This window comes from Triturus cristatus, chromosome 5_2, assembly GCF_964204655.1.
Source record: "Triturus cristatus chromosome 5_2, aTriCri1.1, whole genome shotgun sequence".
Taxonomy (NCBI): domain Eukaryota; kingdom Metazoa; phylum Chordata; class Amphibia; order Caudata; family Salamandridae; genus Triturus; species Triturus cristatus.
Window position 1 is genome coordinate 553,969,871 of NC_140588.1, and position 23,612 is coordinate 553,993,482.

Consider the following 23,612-nt stretch of genomic DNA (forward strand, 5'->3'; position numbering starts at 1 on the left):
CTTGGAGGGACTTTTTTTATTACTCTTGATCTTTTCCATTTCTTCATCTTTGTTCATTGATAGCTCAAATCCAACACCAGTAGGTTGAAAGAGTCAATTATTGAATGCTTTCAAAATGTCCATCAGCTTGAACAACTTACATCAATACAAACTTTACAATACTTTGACATCAAATTTCTTCACAAAGTAGTTAGCCATTATAAAATCATATCCTGATTTTCTCAAACGCATTTCAGACGGGTGATTCACAGCCTCACTTTTTTAAGCTTTCCCGCTATTGATAAGGCGAAAATAGCACATTTTGAATGAGAAGTTTTCTTCAATCAAACATAGAGGAACCCAAATGATGATCTCATTCAGCTAGTAAAAATGTTGTTTTATATTAGTATGGAAATCGTGAAAAGAAAATGTTTTTCATGCTGATTTACAACAGTTGATCTCCAATCGTAAAATATAAGCTTTTGGTCGGAGGCATGACAGGTACTGATCAAATTCTCATTTTTGAACTTTATTCACAAATCATATGATATGCTTTGTATACATCAACTGTATTGTTGGATCAATAATGAGTAAAAAGTGACTATCTCAATTTCAGGACATATAAAAGAGAAAGAAGTAGAAACTCATGTTTCAAATGCTGAGAGGCAACAACTGTTCATGATTTTCACCTCCACTAATTATATTTATTTTTATAATCTATATGTTTATATGTTCCTATAAATATACAGAGACATATAGCTATATATACAGAGATACATATGTACAGGTTGATTTTTACATGTTTATAAGTAAATGTGATATTGTTCCAAATAAAACTTCTAAGAACTGAATGGAAAAGAAAATTGTAATGTTCAGATAAGTCCCACTGAAATTTGTACTCAGATCCCTGTTTTCAGAGTCCAGAGTGCTAACCACGACACCATCCACCCTCCCGTACCAGGGTGAGCTTTCCATTTTGCAGAAGAGATTTGCCTCAGGGGGCAACTTATCTTTCATTGAAAAATATTATCTCACATAAAAACCACTGTTCAACAGAGTTATAACGTTATTTGAGTCTTTTGGGCAACATCCTTCCCCAACATAGTTCAATATGCAAAAGTTTACCAGAATAGGAAAGCAATCCAATTCAGTTTCTCTTTGACAGTAGAATGTTAAAAACTTTGACATTTCCACATTGCTGCAGCAGTTTGCACTCCTTTCACATGGGAGGTTCCATGGTGTAATGGTTAGCACTTTGGACTTTGAATCCAATGATCCGAGTTCAAATCTCGGTGGGACCATTTTATGACTCTTGACCAAATCATTTTCTTTCAAGTGTATTCATTAATATCACATATCTAATACCGGTAGGGTGAAACATTAATTTATTGATTATACTCTAAAAGTTTACTAGATGTGAGCAAATAATAGAATTTTTACAATACCTGGAAACTAAATGGCTCAAAATAATGAGAGATTTTACAAACTCACTCTGGTTTCTCAAACTCATCACAGGGGCTTGATGCACGACATTACTTTTTAAAATCTTACTGTTATTGATAAGGGGAACAAGGAACTTTTTAATTGCAAAGCATTCATTAAAACAAAACTTGAGGAGTCAAACTTTGTATTACGGGGACCGAAGATGTGCAGTTTGAATAATAATCTTGAAATTCAGACGTACAAAGATTTTACACACTGATTTTCAACAGTAAATCCACAACCAATAAAGTTGAATCTTTTGAAAGACATGTCAAAGGTGTGAATCTGAAATTCACTTTCAAAGAAATTCACAATGAAATGCACTGTGTAAGTCCAGCATGTTGTCAGCTAAGAAATCAGCAAAAATGAACTATCTCATTACTGGCCATATAGATGAGAAAGGAAAATAAACTCATGTTTACAATGTGGATGTGAAAGAACAGTTTCTAGGTTCAGCATCAATATTTATGTTTATGAATAATTGATATGTTCATATTGTCTAACAGCTATCTAGATGGATAAAGCTATGTATGCATCTATACATACTTATGCGTTCATACGCATCAGTATAAAACATTGATATTAGGTTTTTTCTAGACCAAATTCTAAAAAATGAGTTAAACAGTGAATCTCATAATTGTAGTAGGTCCCACCGAGATTTGAACTCGGATCGCTGGATTCAGAGTCCAGAGTGCTAACCATTACACCATGGAACCCTCTCACACAAGAGTGCCTTTTCCATTGAGACAAAAGAGAGCGCATCAGTGATGTCCTTCTCTTATATTGATAAAAAGATATCTCATTTGAATGGTCATAGTGGATAGAGATTTAATGTGATTTGATTCTTTTCAGCTATATTCTCTATAAAAGTGTTAAATATTCAAATGTTTATCTGAATATAAAAGTTATATCACAATGTTCATCTTTGCCTGTAGCATAATAAAACAGTCTACATTTCCAGACTACTGAAGCAATGTCTCTGTCTCCTGCATGGGTGGATCGATAGAGCAATGGTTGGCAATTTGGACTTTGCATCCAATGATCCGATTTGAAACCTTGGAGGGACTTTTTTTATTACTCTTGAGCTTTTCCATTTCTTCATCTTTGTTCATTGATAGCTCAAATCCAACACCAGTAGGTTGAAAGAGTCAATTATTGAATGCTTTCAAAATGTCCATCAGCTTGAACAACTTACATCAATACAAACTTTACAATACTTTGACATCAAATTTCTTCACAAAGTAGTTAGCCATTATAAAATCATATCCTGATTTTCTCAAACGCATTTCAGACGGGTGATTCACAGCCTCACTTTTTTAAGCTTTCCCGCTATTGATAAGGCGAAAATAGCACATTTTGAATGAGAAGTTTTCTTCAATCAAACATAGAGGAACCCAAATGATGATCTCATTCAGCTAGTAAAAATGTTGTTTTATATTAGTATGGAAATCGTGAAAAGAAAATGTTTTTCATGCTGATTTACAACAGTTGATCTCCAATCGTAAAATATAAGCTTTTGGTCGGAGGCATGACAGGTACTGATCAAATTCTCATTTTTGAACTTTATTCACAAATCATATGATATGCTTTGTATACATCAACTGTATTGTTGGATCAATAATGAGTAAAAAGTGACTATCTCAATTTCAGGACATATAAAAGAGAAAGAAGTAGAAACTCATGTTTCAAATGCTGAGAGGCAACAACTGTTCATGATTTTCACCTCCACTAATTATATTTATTTTTATAATCTATATGTTTATATGTTCCTATAAATATACAGAGACATATAGCTATATATACAGAGATACATATGTACAGGTTCATTTTTACATGTTTATAAGTAAATGTGATATTGTTCCAAATAAAACTTCTAAGAACTGAATGGAAAAGAAAATTGTAATGTTCAGATAAGTCCCACTGAAATTTGTACTCAGATCCCTGTTTTCAGAGTCCAGAGTGCTAACCACGACACCATCCACCCTCCCGTACCAGGGTGAGCTTTCCATTTTGACAGAAGAGATTTGCCTCAGGGGGCAACTTATCTTTCATTGAAAAATATTATCTCACATAAAAACCACTGTTCAACAGAGTTATAACGTTATTTGAGTCTTTTGGGCAACATCCTTCCCCAACATAGTTCAATATGCAAAAGTTTACCAGAATAGGAAAGCAATCCAATTCAGTTTCTCTTTGACAGTAGAATGTTAAAAACTTTGACATTTCCACATTGCTGCAGCAGTTTGCACTCCTTTCACATGGGAGGTTCCATGGTGTAATGGTTAGCACTTTGGACTTTGAATCCAATGATCCGAGTTCAAATCTCGGTGGGACCATTTTATGACTCTTGACCAAATCATTTTCTTTCAAGTGTATTCATTAATATCACATATCTAATACCGGTAGGGTGAAAAATTAATTTATTGATTATACTCTAAAAGTTTACTAGATGTGAGCAAATAATAGAATTTTTACAATACCTGGAAACTAAATGGCTCAAAATAATGAGAGATTTTACAAACTCAGTCTGGTTTCTCAAACTCATCCCAGGGGCTTGATGCACGACATTACTTTTTAAAATCTTACTGTTATTGATAAGGGGAACAAGGAACTTTTTAATTGCAAAGCATTCATTAAAACAAAACTTGAGGAGTCAAACTTTGTATTACGGGGACCGAAGATGTGCAGTTTGAATAATAATCTTGAAATTCAGACGTACAAAGATTTTACACACTGATTTTCAACAGTAAATCCACAACCAATAAAGTTGAATCTTTTGAAAGACATGTCAAAGGTGTGAATCTGAAATTCACTTTTAAAGAAATTCACAATGAAATGCACTGTGTAAGTCCAGCATGTTGTCAGCTAAGAAATCAGCAAAAATGAACTATCTCATTACTGGCCATATAGATGAGAAAGGAAAATAAACTCATGTTTACAATGTGGATGTGAAAGAACAGTTTCTAGGTTCAGCTTCAATATTTATGTTTATGAATAATTGATATGTTCATATTGTCTAACAGCTATCTAGATGGATAAAGCTATGTATGCATCTATACATACTTATGCGTTCATACGCATCAGTATAAAACATTGATATTAGGTTTTTTCTAGACCAAATTCTAAAAAATGAGTTAAACAGTGAATCTCATAATTGTAGTAGGTCCCACCGAGATTTGAACTCGGATCGCTGGATTCAGAGTCCAGAGTGCTACCCATTACACCATGGAACCCTCTCACACAAGAGTGCCTTTTCCATTGAGACAAAAGAGAGCGCATCAGTGATGTCCTTCTCTTATATTGATAAAAAGATATCTCATTTGAATGGTCATAGTGGATAGAGATTTAATGTGATTTGATTCTTTTCAGCTATATTCTCTATAAAAGTGTTAAATATTCAAATGTTTATCTGAATATAAAAGTTATATCACAATGTTCATCTTTGCCTGTAGCATAATAAAACAGTCTACATTTCCAGACTACTGAAGCAATGTCTCTGTCTCCTGCAAGGGTGGCTCGATAGAGCAATGGTTGGCAATTTGGACTTTGCATCCAATGATCCGATTTGAAACCTTGGAGGGACTTTTTTTATTACTCTTGATCTTTTCCATTTCTTCATCTTTGTTCATTGATAGCTCAAATCCAACACCAGTAGGTTGAAAGAGTCAATTATTGAATGCTTTCAAAATGTCCATCAGCTTGAACAACTTACATCAATACAAACTTTACAATACTTTGACATCAAATTTCTTCACAAAGTAGTTAGCCATTATAAAATCATATCCTGATTTTCTCAAACGCATTTCAGACGGGTGATTCACAGCCTCACTTTTTTAAGCTTTCCCGCTATTGATAAGGCGAAAATAGCACATTTTGAATGAGAAGTTTTCTTCAATCAAACATAGAGGAACCCAAATGATGATCTCATTCAGCTAGTAAAAATGTTGTTTTATATTAGTATGGAAATCGTGAAAAGAAAATGTTTTTCATGCTGATTTACAACAGTTGATCTCCAATCGTAAAATATAAGCTTTTGGTCGGAGGCATGACAGGTACTGATCAAATTCTCATTTTTGAACTTTATTCACAAATCATATGATATGCTTTGTATACATCAACTGTATTGTTGGATCAATAATGAGTAAAAAGTGACTATCTCAATTTCAGGACATATAAAAGAGAAAGAAGTAGAAACTCATGTTTCAAATGCTGAGAGGCAACAACTGTTCATGATTTTCACCTCCACTAATTATATTTATTTTTATAATCTATATGTTTATATGTTCCTATAAATATACAGAGACATATAGCTATATATACAGAGATACATATGTACAGGTTGATTTTTACATGTTTATAAGTAAATGTGATATTGTTCCAAATAAAACTTCTAAGAACTGAATGGAAAAGAAAATTGTAATGTTCAGATAAGTCCCACTGAAATTTGTACTCAGATCCCTGTTTTCAGAGTCCAGAGTGCTAACCACGACACCATCCACCCTCCCGTACCAGGGTGAGCTTTCCATTTTGCAGAAGAGATTTGCCTCAGGGGGCAACTTATCTTTCATTGAAAAATATTATCTCACATAAAAACCACTGTTCAACAGAGTTATAACGTTATTTGAGTCTTTTGGGCAACATCCTTCCCCAACATAGTTCAATATGCAAAAGTTTACCAGAATAGGAAAGCAATCCAATTCAGTTTCTCTTTGACAGTAGAATATTAAAAACTTTGACATTTCCACATTGCTGCAGCAGTTTGCACTCCTTTCACATGGGAGGTTCCATGGTGTAATGGTTAGCACTTTGGACTTTGAATCCAATGATCCGAGTTCAAATCTCGGTGGGACCATTTTATGACTCTTGACCAAATCATTTTCTTTCAAGTGTATTCATTAATATCACATATCTAATACCGGTAGGGTGAAAAATTAATTTATTGATTATACTCTAAAAGTTTACTAGATGTGAGCAAATAATAGAATTTTTACAATACCTGGAAACTAAATGGCTCAAAATAATGAGAGATTTTACAAACTCAGTCTGGTTTCTCAAACTCATCCCAGGGGCTTGATGCACGACATTACTTTTTAAAATCTTACTGTTATTGATAAGGGGAACAAGGAACTTTTTAATTGCAAAGCATTCATTAAAACAAAACTTGAGGAGTCAAACTTTGTATTACGGGGACCGAAGATGTGCAGTTTGAATAATAATCTTGAAATTCAGACGTACAAAGATTTTACACACTGATTTTCAACAGTAAATCCACAACCAATAAAGTTGAATCTTTTGAAAGACATGTCAAAGGTGTGAATCTGAAATTCACTTTTAAAGAAATTCACAATGAAATGCACTGTGTAAGTCCAGCATGTTGTCAGCTAAGAAATCAGCAAAAATGAACTATCTCATTACTGGCCATATAGATGAGAAAGGAAAATAAACTCATGTTTACAATGTGGATGTGAAAGAACAGTTTCTAGGTTCAGCTTCAATATTTATGTTTATGAATAATTGATATGTTCATATTGTCTAACAGCTATCTAGATGGATAAAGCTATGTATGCATCTATACATACTTATGCGTTCATACGCATCAGTATAAAACATTGATATTAGGTTTTTTCTAGACCAAATTCTAAAAAATGAGTTAAACAGTGAATCTCATAATTGTAGTAGGTCCCACCGAGATTTGAACTCGGATCGCTGGATTCAGAGTCCAGAGTGCTACCCATTACACCATGGAACCCTCTCACACAAGAGTGCCTTTTCCATTGAGACAAAAGAGAGCGCATCAGTGATGTCCTTCTCTTATATTGATAAAAAGATATCTCATTTGAATGGTCATAGTGGATAGAGATTTAATGTGATTTGATTCTTTTCAGCTATATTCTCTATAAAAGTGTTAAATATTCAAATGTTTATCTGAATATAAAAGTTATATCACAATGTTCATCTTTGCCTGTAGCATAATAAAACAGTCTACATTTCCAGACTACTGAAGCAATGTCTCTGTCTCCTGCAAGGGTGGCTCGATAGAGCAATGGTTGGCAATTTGGACTTTGCATCCAATGATCCGATTTGAAACCTTGGAGGGACTTTTTTTATTACTCTTGATCTTTTCCATTTCTTCATCTTTGTTCATTGATAGCTCAAATCCAACACCAGTAGGTTGAAAGAGTCAATTATTGAATGCTTTCAAAATGTCCATCAGCTTGAACAACTTACATCAATACAAACTTTACAATACTTTGACATCAAATTTCTTCACAAAGTAGTTAGCCATTATAAAATCATATCCTGATTTTCTCAAACGCATTTCAGACGGGTGATTCACAGCCTCACTTTTTTAAGCTTTCCCGCTATTGATAAGGCGAAAATAGCACATTTTGAATGAGAAGTTTTCTTCAATCAAACATAGAGGAACCCAAATGATGATCTCATTCAGCTAGTAAAAATGTTGTTTTATATTAGTATGGAAATCGTGAAAAGAAAATGTTTTTCATGCTGATTTACAACAGTTGATCTCCAATCGTAAAATGTAAGCTTTTGGTCGGAGGCATGACAGGTACTGATCAAATTCTCATTTTTGAACTTTATTCACAAATCATATGATATGCTTTGTATACATCAACTGTATTGTTGGATCAATAATGAGTAAAAAGTGACTATCTCAATTTCAGGACATATAAAAGAGAAATAAGTAGAAACTCATGTTTCAAATGCTGAGAGGCAACAACTGTTCATGATTTTCACCTCCACTAATTATATTTATTTTTATAATCTATATGTTTATATGTTCCTATAAATATACAGAGACATATAGCTATATATACAGAGATACATATGTACAGGTTCATTTTTACATGTTTATAAGTAAATGTGATATTGTTCCAAATAAAACTTCTAAGAACTGAATGGAAAAGAAAATTGTAATGTTCAGATAAGTCCCACTGAAATTTGTACTCAGATCCCTGTTTTCAGAGTCCAGAGTGCTAACCACGACACCATCCACCCTCCCGTACCAGGGTGAGCTTTCCATTTTGACAGAAGAGATTTGCCTCAGGGGGCAACTTATCTTTCATTGAAAAATATTATCTCACATAAAAACCACTGTTCAACAGAGTTATAACGTTATTTGAGTCTTTTGGGCAACATCCTTCCCCAACATAGTTCAATATGCAAAAGTTTACCAGAATAGGAAAGCAATCCAATTCAGTTTCTCTTTGACAGTAGAATGTTAAAAACTTTGACATTTCCACATTGCTGCAGCAGTTTGCACTCCTTTCACATGGGAGGTTCCATGGTGTAATGGTTAGCACTTTGGACTTTGAATCCAATGATCCGAGTTCAAATCTCGGTGGGACCATTTTATGACTCTTGACCAAATCATTTTCTTTCAAGTGTATTCATTAATATCACATATCTAATACCGGTAGGGTGAAAAATTAATTTATTGATTATACTCTAAAAGTTTACTAGATGTGAGCAAATAATAGAATTTTTACAATACCTGGAAACTAAATGGCTCAAAATAATGAGAGATTTTACAAACTCAGTCTGGTTTCTCAAACTCATCCCAGGGGCTTGATGCACGACATTACTTTTTAAAATCTTACTGTTATTGATAAGGGGAACAAGGAACTTTTTAATTGCAAAGCATTCATTAAAACAAAACTTGAGGAGTCAAACTTTGTATTACGGGGACCGAAGATGTGCAGTTTGAATAATAATCTTGAAATTCAGACGTACAAAGATTTTACACACTGATTTTCAACAGTAAATCCACAACCAATAAAGTTGAATCTTTTGAAAGACATGTCAAAGGTGTGAATCTGAAATTCACTTTTAAAGAAATTCACAATGAAATGCACTGTGTAAGTCCAGCATGTTGTCAGCTAAGAAATCAGCAAAAATGAACTATCTCATTACTGGCCATATAGATGAGAAAGGAAAATAAACTCATGTTTACAATGTGGATGTGAAAGAACAGTTTCTAGGTTCAGCTTCAATATTTATGTTTATGAATAATTGATATGTTCATATTGTCTAACAGCTATCTAGATGGATAAAGCTATGTATGCATCTATACATACTTATGCGTTCATACGCATCAGTATAAAACATTGATATTAGGTTTTTTCTAGACCAAATTCTAAAAAATGAGTTAAACAGTGAATCTCATAATTGTAGTAGGTCCCACCGAGATTTGAACTCGGATCGCTGGATTCAGAGTCCAGAGTGCTACCCATTACACCATGGAACCCTCTCACACAAGAGTGCCTTTTCCATTGAGACAAAAGAGAGCGCATCAGTGATGTCCTTCTCTTATATTGATAAAAAGATATCTCATTTGAATGGTCATAGTGGATAGAGATTTAATGTGATTTGATTCTTTTCAGCTATATTCTCTATAAAAGTGTTAAATATTCAAATGTTTATCTGAATATAAAAGTTATATCACAATGTTCATCTTTGCCTGTAGCATAATAAAACAGTCTACATTTCCAGACTACTGAAGCAATGTCTCTGTCTCCTGCAAGGGTGGCTCGATAGAGCAATGGTTGGCAATTTGGACTTTGCATCCAATGATCCGATTTGAAACCTTGGAGGGACTTTTTTTATTACTCTTGATCTTTTCCATTTCTTCATCTTTGTTCATTGATAGCTCAAATCCAACACCAGTAGGTTGAAAGAGTCAATTATTGAATGCTTTCAAAATGTCCATCAGCTTGAACAACTTACATCAATACAAACTTTACAATACTTTGACATCAAATTTCTTCACAAAGTAGTTAGCCATTATAAAATCATATCCTGATTTTCTCAAACGCATTTCAGACGGGTGATTCACAGCCTCACTTTTTTAAGCTTTCCCGCTATTGATAAGGCGAAAATAGCACATTTTGAATGAGAAGTTTTCTTCAATCAAACATAGAGGAACCCAAATGATGATCTCATTCAGCTAGTAAAAATGTTGTTTTATATTAGTATGGAAATCGTGAAAAGAAAATGTTTTTCATGCTGATTTACAACAGTTGATCTCCAATCGTAAAATGTAAGCTTTTGGTCGGAGGCATGACAGGTACTGATCAAATTCTCATTTTTGAACTTTATTCACAAATCATATGATATGCTTTGTATACATCAACTGTATTGTTGGATCAATAATGAGTAAAAAGTGACTATCTCAATTTCAGGACATATAAAAGAGAAAGAAGTAGAAACTCATGTTTCAAATGCTGAGAGGCAACAACTGTTCATGATTTTCACCTCCACTAATTATATTTATTTTTATAATCTATATGTTTATATGTTCCTATAAATATACAGAGACATATAGCTATATATACAGAGATACATATGTACAGGTTGATTTTTACATGTTTATAAGTAAATGTGATATTGTTCCAAATAAAACTTCTAAGAACTGAATGGAAAAGAAAATTGTAATGTTCAGATAAGTCCCACTGAAATTTGTACTCAGATCCCTGTTTTCAGAGTCCAGAGTGCTAACCACGACACCATCCACCCTCCCGTACCAGGGTGAGCTTTCCATTTTGCAGAAGAGATTTGCCTCAGGGGGCAACTTATCTTTCATTGAAAAATATTATCTCACATAAAAACCACTGTTCAACAGAGTTATAACGTTATTTGAGTCTTTTGGGCAACATCCTTCCCCAACATAGTTCAATATGCAAAAGTTTACCAGAATAGGAAAGCAATCCAATTCAGTTTCTCTTTGACAGTAGAATATTAAAAACTTTGACATTTCCACATTGCTGCAGCAGTTTGCACTCCTTTCACATGGGAGGTTCCATGGTGTAATGGTTAGCACTTTGGACTTTGAATCCAATGATCCGAGTTCAAATCTCGGTGGGACCATTTTATGACTCTTGACCAAATCATTTTCTTTCAAGTGTATTCATTAATATCACATATCTAATACCGGTAGGGTGAAAAATTAATTTATTGATTATACTCTAAAAGTTTACTAGATGTGAGCAAATAATAGAATTTTTACAATACCTGGAAACTAAATGGCTCAAAATAATGAGAGATTTTACAAACTCAGTCTGGTTTCTCAAACTCATCCCAGGGGCTTGATGCACGACATTACTTTTTAAAATCTTACTGTTATTGATAAGGGGAACAAGGAACTTTTTAATTGCAAAGCATTCATTAAAACAAAACTTGAGGAGTCAAACTTTGTATTACGGGGACCGAAGATGTGCAGTTTGAATAATAATCTTGAAATTCAGACGTACACAGATTTTACACACTGATTTTCAACAGTAAATCCACAACCAATAAAGTTGAATCTTTTGAAAGACATGTCAAAGGTGTGAATCTGAAATTCACTTTTAAAGAAATTCACAATGAAATGCACTGTGTAAGTCCAGCATGTTGTCAGCTAAGAAATCAGCAAAAATGAACTATCTCATTACTGGCCATATAGATGAGAAAGGAAAATAAACTCATGTTTACAATGTGGATGTGAAAGAACAGTTTCTAGGTTCAGCTTCAATATTTATGTTTATGAATAATTGATATGTTCATATTGTCTAACAGCTATCTAGATGGATAAAGCTATGTATGCATCTATACATACTTATGCGTTCATACGCATCAGTATAAAACATTGATATTAGGTTTTTTCTAGACCAAATTCTAAAAAATGAGTTAAACAGTGAATCTCATAATTGTAGTAGGTCCCACCGAGATTTGAACTCGGATCGCTGGATTCAGAGTCCAGAGTGCTACCCATTACACCATGGAACCCTCTCACACAAGAGTGCCTTTTCCATTGAGACAAAAGAGAGCGCATCAGTGATGTCCTTCTCTTATATTGATAAAAAGATATCTCATTTGAATGGTCATAGTGGATAGAGATTTAATGTGATTTGATTCTTTTCAGCTATATTCTCTATAAAAGTGTTAAATATTCAAATGTTTATCTGAATATAAAAGTTATATCACAATGTTCATCTTTGCCTGTAGCATAATAAAACAGTCTACATTTCCAGACTACTGAAGCAATGTCTCTGTCTCCTGCAAGGGTGGCTCGATAGAGCAATGGTTGGCAATTTGGACTTTGCATCCAATGATCCGATTTGAAACCTTGGAGGGACTTTTTTTATTACTCTTGATCTTTTCCATTTCTTCATCTTTGTTCATTGATAGCTCAAATCCAACACCAGTAGGTTGAAAGAGTCAATTATTGAATGCTTTCAAAATGTCCATCAGCTTGAACAACTTACATCAATACAAACTTTACAATACTTTGACATCAAATTTCTTCACAAAGTAGTTAGCCATTATAAAATCATATCCTGATTTTCTCAAACGCATTTCAGACGGGTGATTCACAGCCTCACTTTTTTAAGCTTTCCCGCTATTGATAAGGCGAAAATAGCACATTTTGAATGAGAAGTTTTCTTCAATCAAACATAGAGGAACCCAAATGATGATCTCATTCAGCTAGTAAAAATGTTGTTTTATATTAGTATGGAAATCGTGAAAAGAAAATGTTTTTCATGCTGATTTACAACAGTTGATCTCCAATCGTAAAATGTAAGCTTTTGGTCGGAGGCATGACAGGTACTGATCAAATTCTCATTTTTGAACTTTATTCACAAATCATATGATATGCTTTGTATACATCAACTGTATTGTTGGATCAATAATGAGTAAAAAGTGACTATCTCAATTTCAGGACATATAAAAGAGAAAGAAGTAGAAACTCATGTTTCAAATGCTGAGAGGAAACAACTGTTCATGATTTTCACCTCCACTAATTATATTTATTTTTATAATCTATATGTTTATATGTTCCTATAAATATACAGAGACATATAGCTATATATACAGAGATACATATGTACAGGTTGATTTTTACATGTTTATAAGTAAATGTGATATTGTTCCAAATAAAACTTCTAAGAACTGAATGGAAAAGAAAATTGTAATGTTCAGATAAGTCCCACTGAAATTTGTACTCAGATCCCTGTTTTCAGAGTCCAGAGTGCTAACCACGACACCATCCACCCTCCCGTACCAGGGTGAGCTTTCCATTTTGACAGAAGAGATTTGCCTCAGGGGGCAACTTATCTTTCATTGAAAAATATTATCTCACATAAAAACCACTGTTCAACAGAGTTATAACGTTATTTGAGTCTTTTGGGCAACATCCTTCCCCAACATAGTTCAATATGCAAAAGTTTACCAGAATAGGAAAGCAATCCAATTCAGTTTCTCTTTGACAGTAGAATGTTAAAAACTTTGACATTTCCACATTGCTGCAGCAGTTTGCACTCCTTTCACATGGGAGGTTCCATGGTGTAATGGTTAGCACTTTGGACTTTGAATCCAATGATCCGAGTTCAAATCTTGGTGGGACCATTTTATGACTCTTGACCAAATCATTTTCTTTCAAGTGTATTCATTAATATCACATATCTAATACCGGTAGGGTGAAAAATTAATTTATTGATTATACTCTAAAAGTTTACTAGATGTGAGCAAATAATAGAATTTTTACAATACCTGGAAACTAAATGGCTCAAAATAATGAGAGATTTTACAAACTCACTCTGGTTTCTCAAACTCATCACAGGGGCTTGATGCACGACATTACTTTTTAAAATCTTACTGTTATTGATAAGGGGAACAAGGAACTTTTTAATTGCAAAGCATTCATTAAAACAAAACTTGAGGAGTCAAACTTTGTATTACGGGGACCGAAGATGTGCAGTTTGAATAATAATCTTGAAATTCAGACGTACAAAGATTTTACACACTGATTTTCAACAGTAAATCCACAACCAATAAAGTTGAATCTTTTGAAAGACATGTCAAAGGTGTGAATCTGAAATTCACTTTCAAAGAAATTCACAATGAAATGCACTGTGTAAGTCCAGCATGTTGTCAGCTAAGAAATCAGCAAAAATGAACTATCTCATTACTGGCCATATAGATGAGAAAGGAAAATAAACTCATGTTTACAATGTGGATGTGAAAGAACAGTTTCTAGGTTCAGCTTCAATATTTATGTTTATGAATAATTGATAAGTTCATATTGTCTAGCAGCTATCTAGATGGATAAAGCTATGTATGCATCTATACATACTTATGCGTTCATACGCATCAGTATAAAACATTGATATTAGGTTTTTTCTAGACCAAATTCTAAAAAATGAGTTAAACAGTGAATCTCATAATTGTAGTAGGTCCCACCGAGATTTGAACTCGGATCGCTGGATTCAGAGTCCAGAGTGCTAACCATTACACCATGGAACCCTCTCACACAAGAGTGCCTTTTCCATTGAGACAAAAGAGAGCGCATCAGTGATGTCCTTCTCTTATATTGATAAAAAGATATCTCATTTGAATGGTCATAGTGGATAGAGATTTAATGTGATTTGATTCTTTTCAGCTATATTCTCTATAAAAGTGTTAAATATTCAAATGTTTATCTGAATATAAAAGTTATATCACAATGTTCATCTTTGCCTGTAGCATAATAAAACAGTCTACATTTCCAGACTACTGAAGCAATGTCTCTGTCTCCTGCATGGGTGGCTCGATAGAGCAATGGTTGGCAATTTGGACTTTGCATCCAATGATCCGATTTGAAACCTTGGAGGGACTTTTTTTATTACTCTTGAGCTTTTCCATTTCTTCATCTTTGTTCATTGATAGCTCAAATCCAACACCAGTAGGTTGAAAGAGTCAATTATTGAATGCTTTCAAAATGTCCATCAGCTTGAACAACTTACATCAATACAAACTTTACAATACTTTGACATCAAATTTCTTCACAAAGTAGTTAGCCATTATAAAATCATATCCTGATTTTCTCAAACGCATTTCAGACGGGTGATTCACAGCCTCACTTTTTTAAGCTTTCCCGCTATTGATAAGGCGAAAATAGCACATTTTGAATGAGAAGTTTTCTTCAATCAAACATAGAGGAACCTAAATGATGATCTCATTCAGCTAGTAAAAATGTTGTTTTATATTAGTATGGAAATCGTGAAAAGAAAATGTTTTTCATGCTGATTTACAACAGTTGATCTCCAATCGTAAAATATAAGCTTTTGGTCGGAGGCATGACAGGTACTGATCAAATTCTCATTTTTGAACTTTATTCACAAATCATATGATATGCTTTGTATACATCAACTGTATTGTTGGATCAATAATGAGTAAAAAGTGACTATCTCAATTTCAGGACATATAAAAGAGAAAGAAGTAGAAACTCATGTTTCAAATGCTGAGAGGCAACAACTGTTCATGATTTTCACCTCCACTAATTATATTTATTTTTATAATCTATATGTTTATATGTTCCTATAAATATACAGAGACATATAGCTATATATACAGAGATACATATGTACAGGTTGATTTTTACATGTTTATAAGTAAATGTGATATTGTTCCAAATAAAACTTCTAAGAACTGAATGGAAAAGAAAATTGTAATGTTCAGATAAGTCCCACTGAAATTTGTACTCAGATCCCTGTTTTCAGAGTCCAGAGTGCTAACCACGACACCATCCACCCTCCCGTACCAGGGTGAGCTTTCCATTTTGCAGAAGAGATTTGCCTCAGGGGGCAACTTATCTTTCATTGAAAAATATTATCTCACATAAAAACCACTGTTCAACAGAGTTATAACGTTATTTGAGTCTTTTGGGCAACATCCTTCCCCAACATAGTTCAATATGCAAAAGTTTACCAGAATAGGAAAGCAATCCAATTCAGTTTCTCTTTGACAGTAGAATATTAAAAACTTTGACATTTCCACATTGCTGCAGCAGTTTGCACTCCTTTCACATGGGAGGTTCCATGGTGTAATGGTTAGCACTTTGGACTTTGAATCCAATGATCCGAGTTCAAATCTCGGTGGGACCATTTTATGACTCTTGACCAAATCATTTTCTTTCAAGTGTATTCATTAATATCACATATCTAATACCGGTAGGGTGAAAAATTAATTTATTGATTATACTCTAAAAGTTTACTAGATGTGAGCAAATAATAGAATTTTTACAATACCTGGAAACTAAATGGCTCAAAATAATGAGAGATTTTACAAACTCAGTCTGGTTTCTCAAACTCATCACAGGGGCTTGATGCACGACATTACTTTTTAAAATCTTACTGTTATTGATAAGGGGAACAAGGAACTTTTTAATTGCAAAGCATTCATTAAAACAAAACTTGAGGAGTCAAACTTTGTATTACGGGGACCGAAGATGTGCAGTTTGAATAATAATCTTGAAATTCAGACGTACAAAGATTTTACACACTGATTTTCAACAGTAAATCCACAACCAATAAAGTTGAATCTTTTGAAAGACATGTCAAAGGTGTGAATCTGAAATTCACTTTTAAAGAAATTCACAATGAAATGCACTGTGTAAGTCCAGCATGTTGTCAGCTAAGAAATCAGCAAAAATGAACTATCTCATTACTGGCCATATAGATGAGAAAGGAAAATAAACTCATGTTTACAATGTGGATGTGAAAGAACAGTTTCTAGGTTCAGCTTCAATATTTATGTTTATGAATAATTGATATGTTCATATTGTCTAACAGCTATCTAGATGGATAAAGCTATGTATGCATCTATACATACTTATGCGTTCATACGCATCAGTATAAAACATTGATATTAGGTTTTTTCTAGACCAAATTCTAAAAAATGAGTTAAACAGTGAATCTCATAATTGTAGTAGGTCCCACCGAGATTTGAACTCGGATCGCTGGATTCAGAGTCCAGAGTGCTACCCATTACACCATGGAACCCTCTCACACAAGAGTGCCTTTTCCATTGAGACAAAAGAGAGCGCATCAGTGATGTCCTTCTCTTATATTGATAAAAAGATATCTCATTTGAATGGTCATAGTGGATAGAGATTTAATGTGATTTGATTCTTTTCAGCTATATTCTCTATAAAAGTGTTAAATATTCAAATGTTTATCTGAATATAAAAGTTATATCACAATGTTCATCTTTGCCTGTAGCATAATAAAACAGTCTACATTTCCAGACTACTGAAGCAATGTCTCTGTCTCCTGCAAGGGTGGCTCGATAGAGCAATGGTTGGCAATTTGGACTTTGCATCCAATGATCCGATTTGAAACCTTGGAGGGACTTTTTTTATTACTCTTGATCTTTTCCATTTCTTCATCTTTGTTCATTGATAGCTCAAATCCAACACCAGTAGGTTGAAAGAGTCAATTATTGAATGCTTTCAAAATGTCCATCAGCTTGAACAACTTACATCAATACAAACTTTACAATACTTTGACATCAAATTTCTTCACAAAGTAGTTAGCCATTATAAAATCATATCCTGATTTTCTCAAACGCATTTCAGACGGGTGATTCACAGCCTCACTTTTTTAAGCTTTCCCGCTATTGATAAGGCGAAAATAGCACATTTTGAATGAGAAGTTTTCTTCAATCAAACATAGAGGAACCCAAATGATGATCTCATTCAGCTAGTAAAAATGTTGTTTTATATTAGTATGGAAATCGTGAAAAGAAAATGTTTTTCATGCTGATTTACAACAGTTGATCTCCAATCGTAAAATGTAAGCTTTTGGTCGGAGGCATGACAGGTACTGATCAAATTCTCATTTTTGAACTTTATTCACAAATCATATAATATGCTTTGTATACATCAACTGTATTGTTGGATCAATAATGAGTAAAAAGTGACTATCTCAATTTCAGGACATATAAAAGAGAAAGAAGTAGAAACTCATGTTTCAAATGCTGAGAGGCAACAACTGTTCATGATTTTCACCTCCACTAATTATATTTATTTTTATAATCTATATGTTTATATGTTCCTATAAATATACAGAGACATATAGCTATATATACAGAGATACATATGTACAGGTTGATTTTTACATGTTTATAAGTAAATGTGATATTGTTCCAAATAAAACTTCTAAGAACTGAATGGAAAAGAAAATTGTAATGTTCAGATAAGTCCCACTGAAATTTGTACTCAGATCCCTGTTTTCAGAGTCCAGAGTGCTAACCACGACACCATCCACCCTCCCGTACCAGGGTGAGCTTTCCATTTTGCAGAAGAGATTTGCCTCAGGGGGCAACTTATCTTTCATTGAAAAATATTATCTCACATAAAAACCACTGTTCAACAGAGTTATAACGTTATTTGAGTCTTTTGGGCAACATCCTTCCCCAACATAGTTCAATATGCAAAAGTTTACCAGAATAGGAAAGCAATCCAATTCAGTTTCTCTTTGACAGTAGAATATTAAAAACTTTGACATTTCCACATTGCTGCAGCAGTTTGCACTCCTTTCACATGGGAGGTTCCATGGTGTAATGGTTAGCACTTTGGACTTTGAATCCAATGATCCGAGTTCAAATCTAGGTGGGACCATTTTATGACTCTTGACCAAATCATTTTCTTTCAAGTGTATTCATTAATATCACATATCTAATACCGGTAGGGTGAAAAATTAATTTATTGATTATACTCTAAAAGTTTACTAGATGTGAGCAAATAATAGAATTTTTACAATACCTGGAAACTAAATGGCTCAAAATAATGAGAGATTTTACAAACTCAGTCTGGTTTCTCAAACTCATCACAGGGGCTTGATGCACGACATTACTTTTTAAAATCTTACTGTTATTGATAAGGGGAACAAGGAACTTTTTAATTGCAAAGCATTCATTAAAACAAAACTTGAGGAGTCAAACTTTGTATTACGGGGACCGAAGATGTGCAGTTTGAATAATAATCTTGAAATTCAGACGTACAAAGATTTTACACACTGATTTTCAACAGTAAATCCACAACCAATAAAGTTGAATCTTTTGAAAGACATGTCAAAGGTGTGAATCTGAAATTCACTTTTAAAGAAATTCACAATGAAATGCACTGTGTAAGTCCAGCATGTTGTCAGCTAAGAAATCAGCAAAAATGAACTATCTCATTACTGGCCATATAGATGAGAAAGGAAAATAAACTCATGTTTACAATGTGGATGTGAAAGAACAGTTTCTAGGTTCAGCTTCAATATTTATGTTTATGAATAATTGATATGTTCATATTGTCTAACAGCTATCTAGATGGATAAAGCTATGTATGCATCTATACATACTTATGCGTTCATACGCATCAGTATAAAACATTGATATTAGGTTTTTTCTAGACCAAATTCTAAAAAATGAGTTAAACAGTGAATCTCATAATTGTAGTAGGTCCCACCGAGATTTGAACTCGGATCGCTGGATTCAGAGTCCAGAGTGCTACCCATTACACCATGGAACCCTCTCACACAAGAGTGCCTTTTCCATTGAGACAAAAGAGAGCGCATCAGTGATGTCCTTCTCTTATATTGATAAAAAGATATCTCATTTGAATGGTCATAGTGGATAGAGATTTAATGTGATTTGATTCTTTTCAGCTATATTCTCTATAAAAGTGTTAAATATTCAAATGTTTATCTGAATATAAAAGTTATATCACAATGTTCATCTTTGCCTGTAGCATAATAAAACAGTCTACATTTCCAGACTACTGAAGCAATGTCTCTGTCTCCTGCAAGGGTGGCTCGATAGAGCAATGGTTGGCAATTTGGACTTTGCATCCAATGATCCGATTTGAAACCTTGGAGGGACTTTTTTTATTACTCTTGATCTTTTCCATTTCTTCATCTTTGTTCATTGATAGCTCAAATCCAACACCAGTAGGTTGAAAGAGTCAATTATTGAATGCTTTCAAAATGTCCATCAGCTTGAACAACTTACATCAATACAAACTTTACAATACTTTGACATCAAATTTCTTCACAAAGTAGTTAGCCATTATAAAATCATATCCTGATTTTCTCAAACGCATTTCAGACGGGTGATTCACAGCCTCACTTTTTTAAGCTTTCCCGCTATTGATAAGGCGAAAATAGCACATTTTGAATGAGAAGTTTTCTTCAATCAAACATAGAGGAACCCAAATGATGATCTCATTCAGCTAGTAAAAATGTTGTTTTATATTAGTATGGAAATCGTGAAAAGAAAATGTTTTTCATGCTGATTTACAACAGTTGATCTCCAATCGTAAAATGTAAGCTTTTGGTCGGAGGCATGACAGGTACTGATCAAATTCTCATTTTTGAACTTTATTCACAAATCATATGATATGCTTTGTATACATCAACTGTATTGTTGGATCAATAATGAGTAAAAAGTGACTATCTCAATTTCAGGACATATAAAAGAGAAAGAAGTAGAAACTCATGTTTCAAATGCTGAGAGGCAACAACTGTTCATGATTTTCACCTCCACTAATTATATTTATTTTTATAATCTATATGTTTATATGTTCCTATAAATATACAGAGACATATAGCTATATATACAGAGATACATATGTACAGGTTGATTTTTACATGTTTATAAGTAAATGTGATATTGTTCCAAATAAAACTTCTAAGAACTGAATGGAAAAGAAAATTGTAATGTTCAGATAAGTCCCACTGAAATTTGTACTCAGATCCCTGTTTTCAGAGTCCAGAGTGCTAACCACGACACCATCCACCCTCCCGTACCAGGGTGAGCTTTCCATTTTGACAGAAGAGATTTGCCTCAGGGGGCAACTTATCTTTCATTGAAAAATATTATCTCACATAAAAACCACTGTTCAACAGAGTTATAACGTTATTTGAGTCTTTTGGGCAACATCCTTCCCCAACATAGTTCAATATGCAAAAGTTTACCAGAATAGGAAAGCAATCCAATTCAGTTTCTCTTTGACAGTAGAATGTTAAAAACTTTGACATTTCCACATTGCTGCAGCAGTTTGCACTCCTTTCACATGGGAGGTTCCATGGTGTAATGGTTAGCACTTTGGACTTTGAATCCAATGATCCGAGTTCAAATCTCGGTGGGACCATTTTATGACTCTTGACCAAATCATTTTCTTTCAAGTGTATTCATTAATATCACATATCTAATACCGGTAGGGTGAAAAATTAATTTATTGATTATACTCTAAAAGTTTACTAGATGTGAGCAAATAATAGAATTTTTACAATACCTGGAAACTAAATGGCTCAAAATAATGAGAGATTTTACAAACTCACTCTGGTTTCTCAAACTCATCACAGGGGCTTGATGCACGACATTACTTTTTAAAATCTTACTGTTATTGATAAGGGGAACAAGGAACTTTTTAATTGCAAAGCATTCATTAAAACAAAACTTGAGGAGTCAAACTTTGTATTACGGGGACCGAAGATGTGCAGTTTGAATAATAATCTTGAAATTCAGACGTACAAAGATTTTACACACTGATTTTCAACAGTAAATCCACAACCAATAAAGTTGAATCTTTTGAAAGACATGTCAAAGGTGTGAATCTGAAATTCACTTTTAAAGAAATTCACAATGAAATGCACTGTGTAAGTCCAGCATGTTGTCAGCTAAGAAATCAGCAAAAATGAACTATCTCATTACTGGCCATAGAGATGAGAAAGGAAAATAAACTCATGTTTACAATGTGGATGTGAAAGAACAGTTTCTAGGTTCAGCTTCAATATTTATGTTTATGAATAATTGATATGTTCATATTGTCTAACAGCTATCTAGATGGATAAAGCTATGTATGCATCTATACATACTTATGCGTTCATACGCATCAGTATAAAACATTGATATTAGGTTTTTTCTAGACCAAATTCTAAAAAATGAGTTAAACAGTGAATCTCATAATTGTAGTAGGTCCCACCGAGATTTGAACTCGGATCGCTGGATTCAGAGTCCAGAGTGCTACCCATTACACCATGGAACCCTCTCACACAAGAGTGCCTTTTCCATTGAGACAAAAGAGAGCGCATCAGTGATGTCCTTCTCTTATATTGATAAAAAGATATCTCATTTGAATGGTCATAGTGGATAGAGATTTAATGTGATTTGATTCTTTTCAGCTATATTCTCTATAAAAGTGTTAAATATTCAAATGTTTATCTGAATATAAAAGTTATATCACAATGTTCATCTTTGCCTGTAGCATAATAAAACAGTCTACATTTCCAGACTACTGAAGCAATGTCTCTGTCTCCTGCAAGGGTGGCTCGATAGAGCAATGGTTGGCAATTTGGACTTTGCATCCAATGATCCGATTTGAAACCTTGGAGGGACTTTTTTTATTACTCTTGATCTTTTCCATTTCTTCATCTTTGTTCATTGATAGCTCAAATCCAACACCAGTAGGTTGAAAGAGTCAATTATTGAATGCTTTCAAAATGTCCATCAGCTTGAACAACTTACATCAATACAAACTTTACAATACTTTGACATCAAATTTCTTCACAAAGTAGTTAGCCATTATAAAATCATATCCTGATTTTCTCAAACGCATTTCAGACGGGTGATTCACAGCCTCACTTTTTTAAGCTTTCCCGCTATTGATAAGGCGAAAATAGCACATTTTGAATGAGAAGTTTTCTTCAATCAAACATAGAGGAACCCAAATGATGATCTCATTCAGCTAGTAAAAATGTTGTTTTATATTAGTATGGAAATCGTGAAAAGAAAATGTTTTTCATGCTGATTTACAACAGTTGATCTCCAATCGTAAAATGTAAGCTTTTGGTCGGAGGCATGACAGGTACTGATCAAATTCTCATTTTTGAACTTTATTCACAAATCATATGATATGCTTTGTATACATCAACTGTATTGTTGGATCAATAATGAGTAAAAAGTGACTATCTCAATTTCAGGACATATAAAAGAGAAAGAAGTAGAAACTCATGTTTCAAATGCTGAGAGGCAACAACTGTTCATGATTTTCACCTCCACTAATTATATTTATTTTTATAATCTATATGTTTATATGTTCCTATAAATATACAGAGACATATAGCTATATATACAGAGATACATATGTACAGGTTGATTTTTACATGTTTATAAGTAAATGTGATATTGTTCCAAATAAAACTTCTAAGAACTGAATGGAAAAGAAAATTGTAATGTTCAGATAAGTCCCACTGAAATTTGTACTCAGATCCCTGTTTTCAGAGTCCAGAGTGCTAACCACGACACCATCCACCCTCCCGTACCAGGGTGAGCTTTCCATTTTGACAGAA

At 33.6% G+C, this 23,612-nt stretch overlaps 16 non-coding genes across 16 annotated transcripts; 7 read left to right on the forward strand and 9 right to left on the reverse strand.

Annotated features, from left to right (window-relative positions):
• Positions 1 to 1,208: 1,208 nt before the first annotated feature.
• TRNAQ-UUG (transfer RNA glutamine (anticodon UUG)) lies at positions 1,209 to 1,280 on the forward strand. Its single transcript has one exon. It is a non-coding gene; the product is annotated as a tRNA-Gln (tRNA).
• An 825-nt stretch (positions 1,281 to 2,105) lies between these two features.
• Positions 2,106 to 2,177, reverse strand: TRNAQ-CUG (transfer RNA glutamine (anticodon CUG)). Its single transcript has one exon. It is a non-coding gene; the product is annotated as a tRNA-Gln (tRNA).
• A 1,548-nt stretch (positions 2,178 to 3,725) lies between these two features.
• Positions 3,726 to 3,797, forward strand: TRNAQ-UUG (transfer RNA glutamine (anticodon UUG)). Its single transcript has one exon. It is a non-coding gene; the product is annotated as a tRNA-Gln (tRNA).
• Positions 3,798 to 4,622: 825 nt separating this feature from the next.
• Positions 4,623 to 4,694, reverse strand: TRNAQ-CUG (transfer RNA glutamine (anticodon CUG)). The gene has a single exon. It is a non-coding gene; the product is annotated as a tRNA-Gln (tRNA).
• Positions 4,695 to 6,241: 1,547 nt separating this feature from the next.
• TRNAQ-UUG (transfer RNA glutamine (anticodon UUG)) lies at positions 6,242 to 6,313 on the forward strand. Its single transcript has one exon. It is a non-coding gene; the product is annotated as a tRNA-Gln (tRNA).
• An 825-nt stretch (positions 6,314 to 7,138) lies between these two features.
• On the reverse strand, positions 7,139 to 7,210 carry TRNAQ-CUG (transfer RNA glutamine (anticodon CUG)). Its single transcript has one exon. It is a non-coding gene; the product is annotated as a tRNA-Gln (tRNA).
• Positions 7,211 to 8,758: 1,548 nt separating this feature from the next.
• TRNAQ-UUG (transfer RNA glutamine (anticodon UUG)) lies at positions 8,759 to 8,830 on the forward strand. The gene has a single exon. It is a non-coding gene; the product is annotated as a tRNA-Gln (tRNA).
• An 825-nt stretch (positions 8,831 to 9,655) lies between these two features.
• TRNAQ-CUG (transfer RNA glutamine (anticodon CUG)) lies at positions 9,656 to 9,727 on the reverse strand. The gene has a single exon. It is a non-coding gene; the product is annotated as a tRNA-Gln (tRNA).
• A 1,547-nt stretch (positions 9,728 to 11,274) lies between these two features.
• Positions 11,275 to 11,346, forward strand: TRNAQ-UUG (transfer RNA glutamine (anticodon UUG)). Its single transcript has one exon. It is a non-coding gene; the product is annotated as a tRNA-Gln (tRNA).
• Positions 11,347 to 12,171: 825 nt separating this feature from the next.
• TRNAQ-CUG (transfer RNA glutamine (anticodon CUG)) lies at positions 12,172 to 12,243 on the reverse strand. The gene has a single exon. It is a non-coding gene; the product is annotated as a tRNA-Gln (tRNA).
• A 2,445-nt stretch (positions 12,244 to 14,688) lies between these two features.
• Positions 14,689 to 14,760, reverse strand: TRNAQ-CUG (transfer RNA glutamine (anticodon CUG)). The gene has a single exon. It is a non-coding gene; the product is annotated as a tRNA-Gln (tRNA).
• A 1,547-nt stretch (positions 14,761 to 16,307) lies between these two features.
• On the forward strand, positions 16,308 to 16,379 carry TRNAQ-UUG (transfer RNA glutamine (anticodon UUG)). The gene has a single exon. It is a non-coding gene; the product is annotated as a tRNA-Gln (tRNA).
• An 825-nt stretch (positions 16,380 to 17,204) lies between these two features.
• On the reverse strand, positions 17,205 to 17,276 carry TRNAQ-CUG (transfer RNA glutamine (anticodon CUG)). The gene has a single exon. It is a non-coding gene; the product is annotated as a tRNA-Gln (tRNA).
• Positions 17,277 to 19,720: 2,444 nt separating this feature from the next.
• TRNAQ-CUG (transfer RNA glutamine (anticodon CUG)) lies at positions 19,721 to 19,792 on the reverse strand. The gene has a single exon. It is a non-coding gene; the product is annotated as a tRNA-Gln (tRNA).
• Positions 19,793 to 21,340: 1,548 nt separating this feature from the next.
• Positions 21,341 to 21,412, forward strand: TRNAQ-UUG (transfer RNA glutamine (anticodon UUG)). The gene has a single exon. It is a non-coding gene; the product is annotated as a tRNA-Gln (tRNA).
• An 825-nt stretch (positions 21,413 to 22,237) lies between these two features.
• On the reverse strand, positions 22,238 to 22,309 carry TRNAQ-CUG (transfer RNA glutamine (anticodon CUG)). The gene has a single exon. It is a non-coding gene; the product is annotated as a tRNA-Gln (tRNA).
• Positions 22,310 to 23,612: the final 1,303 nt, after the last annotated feature.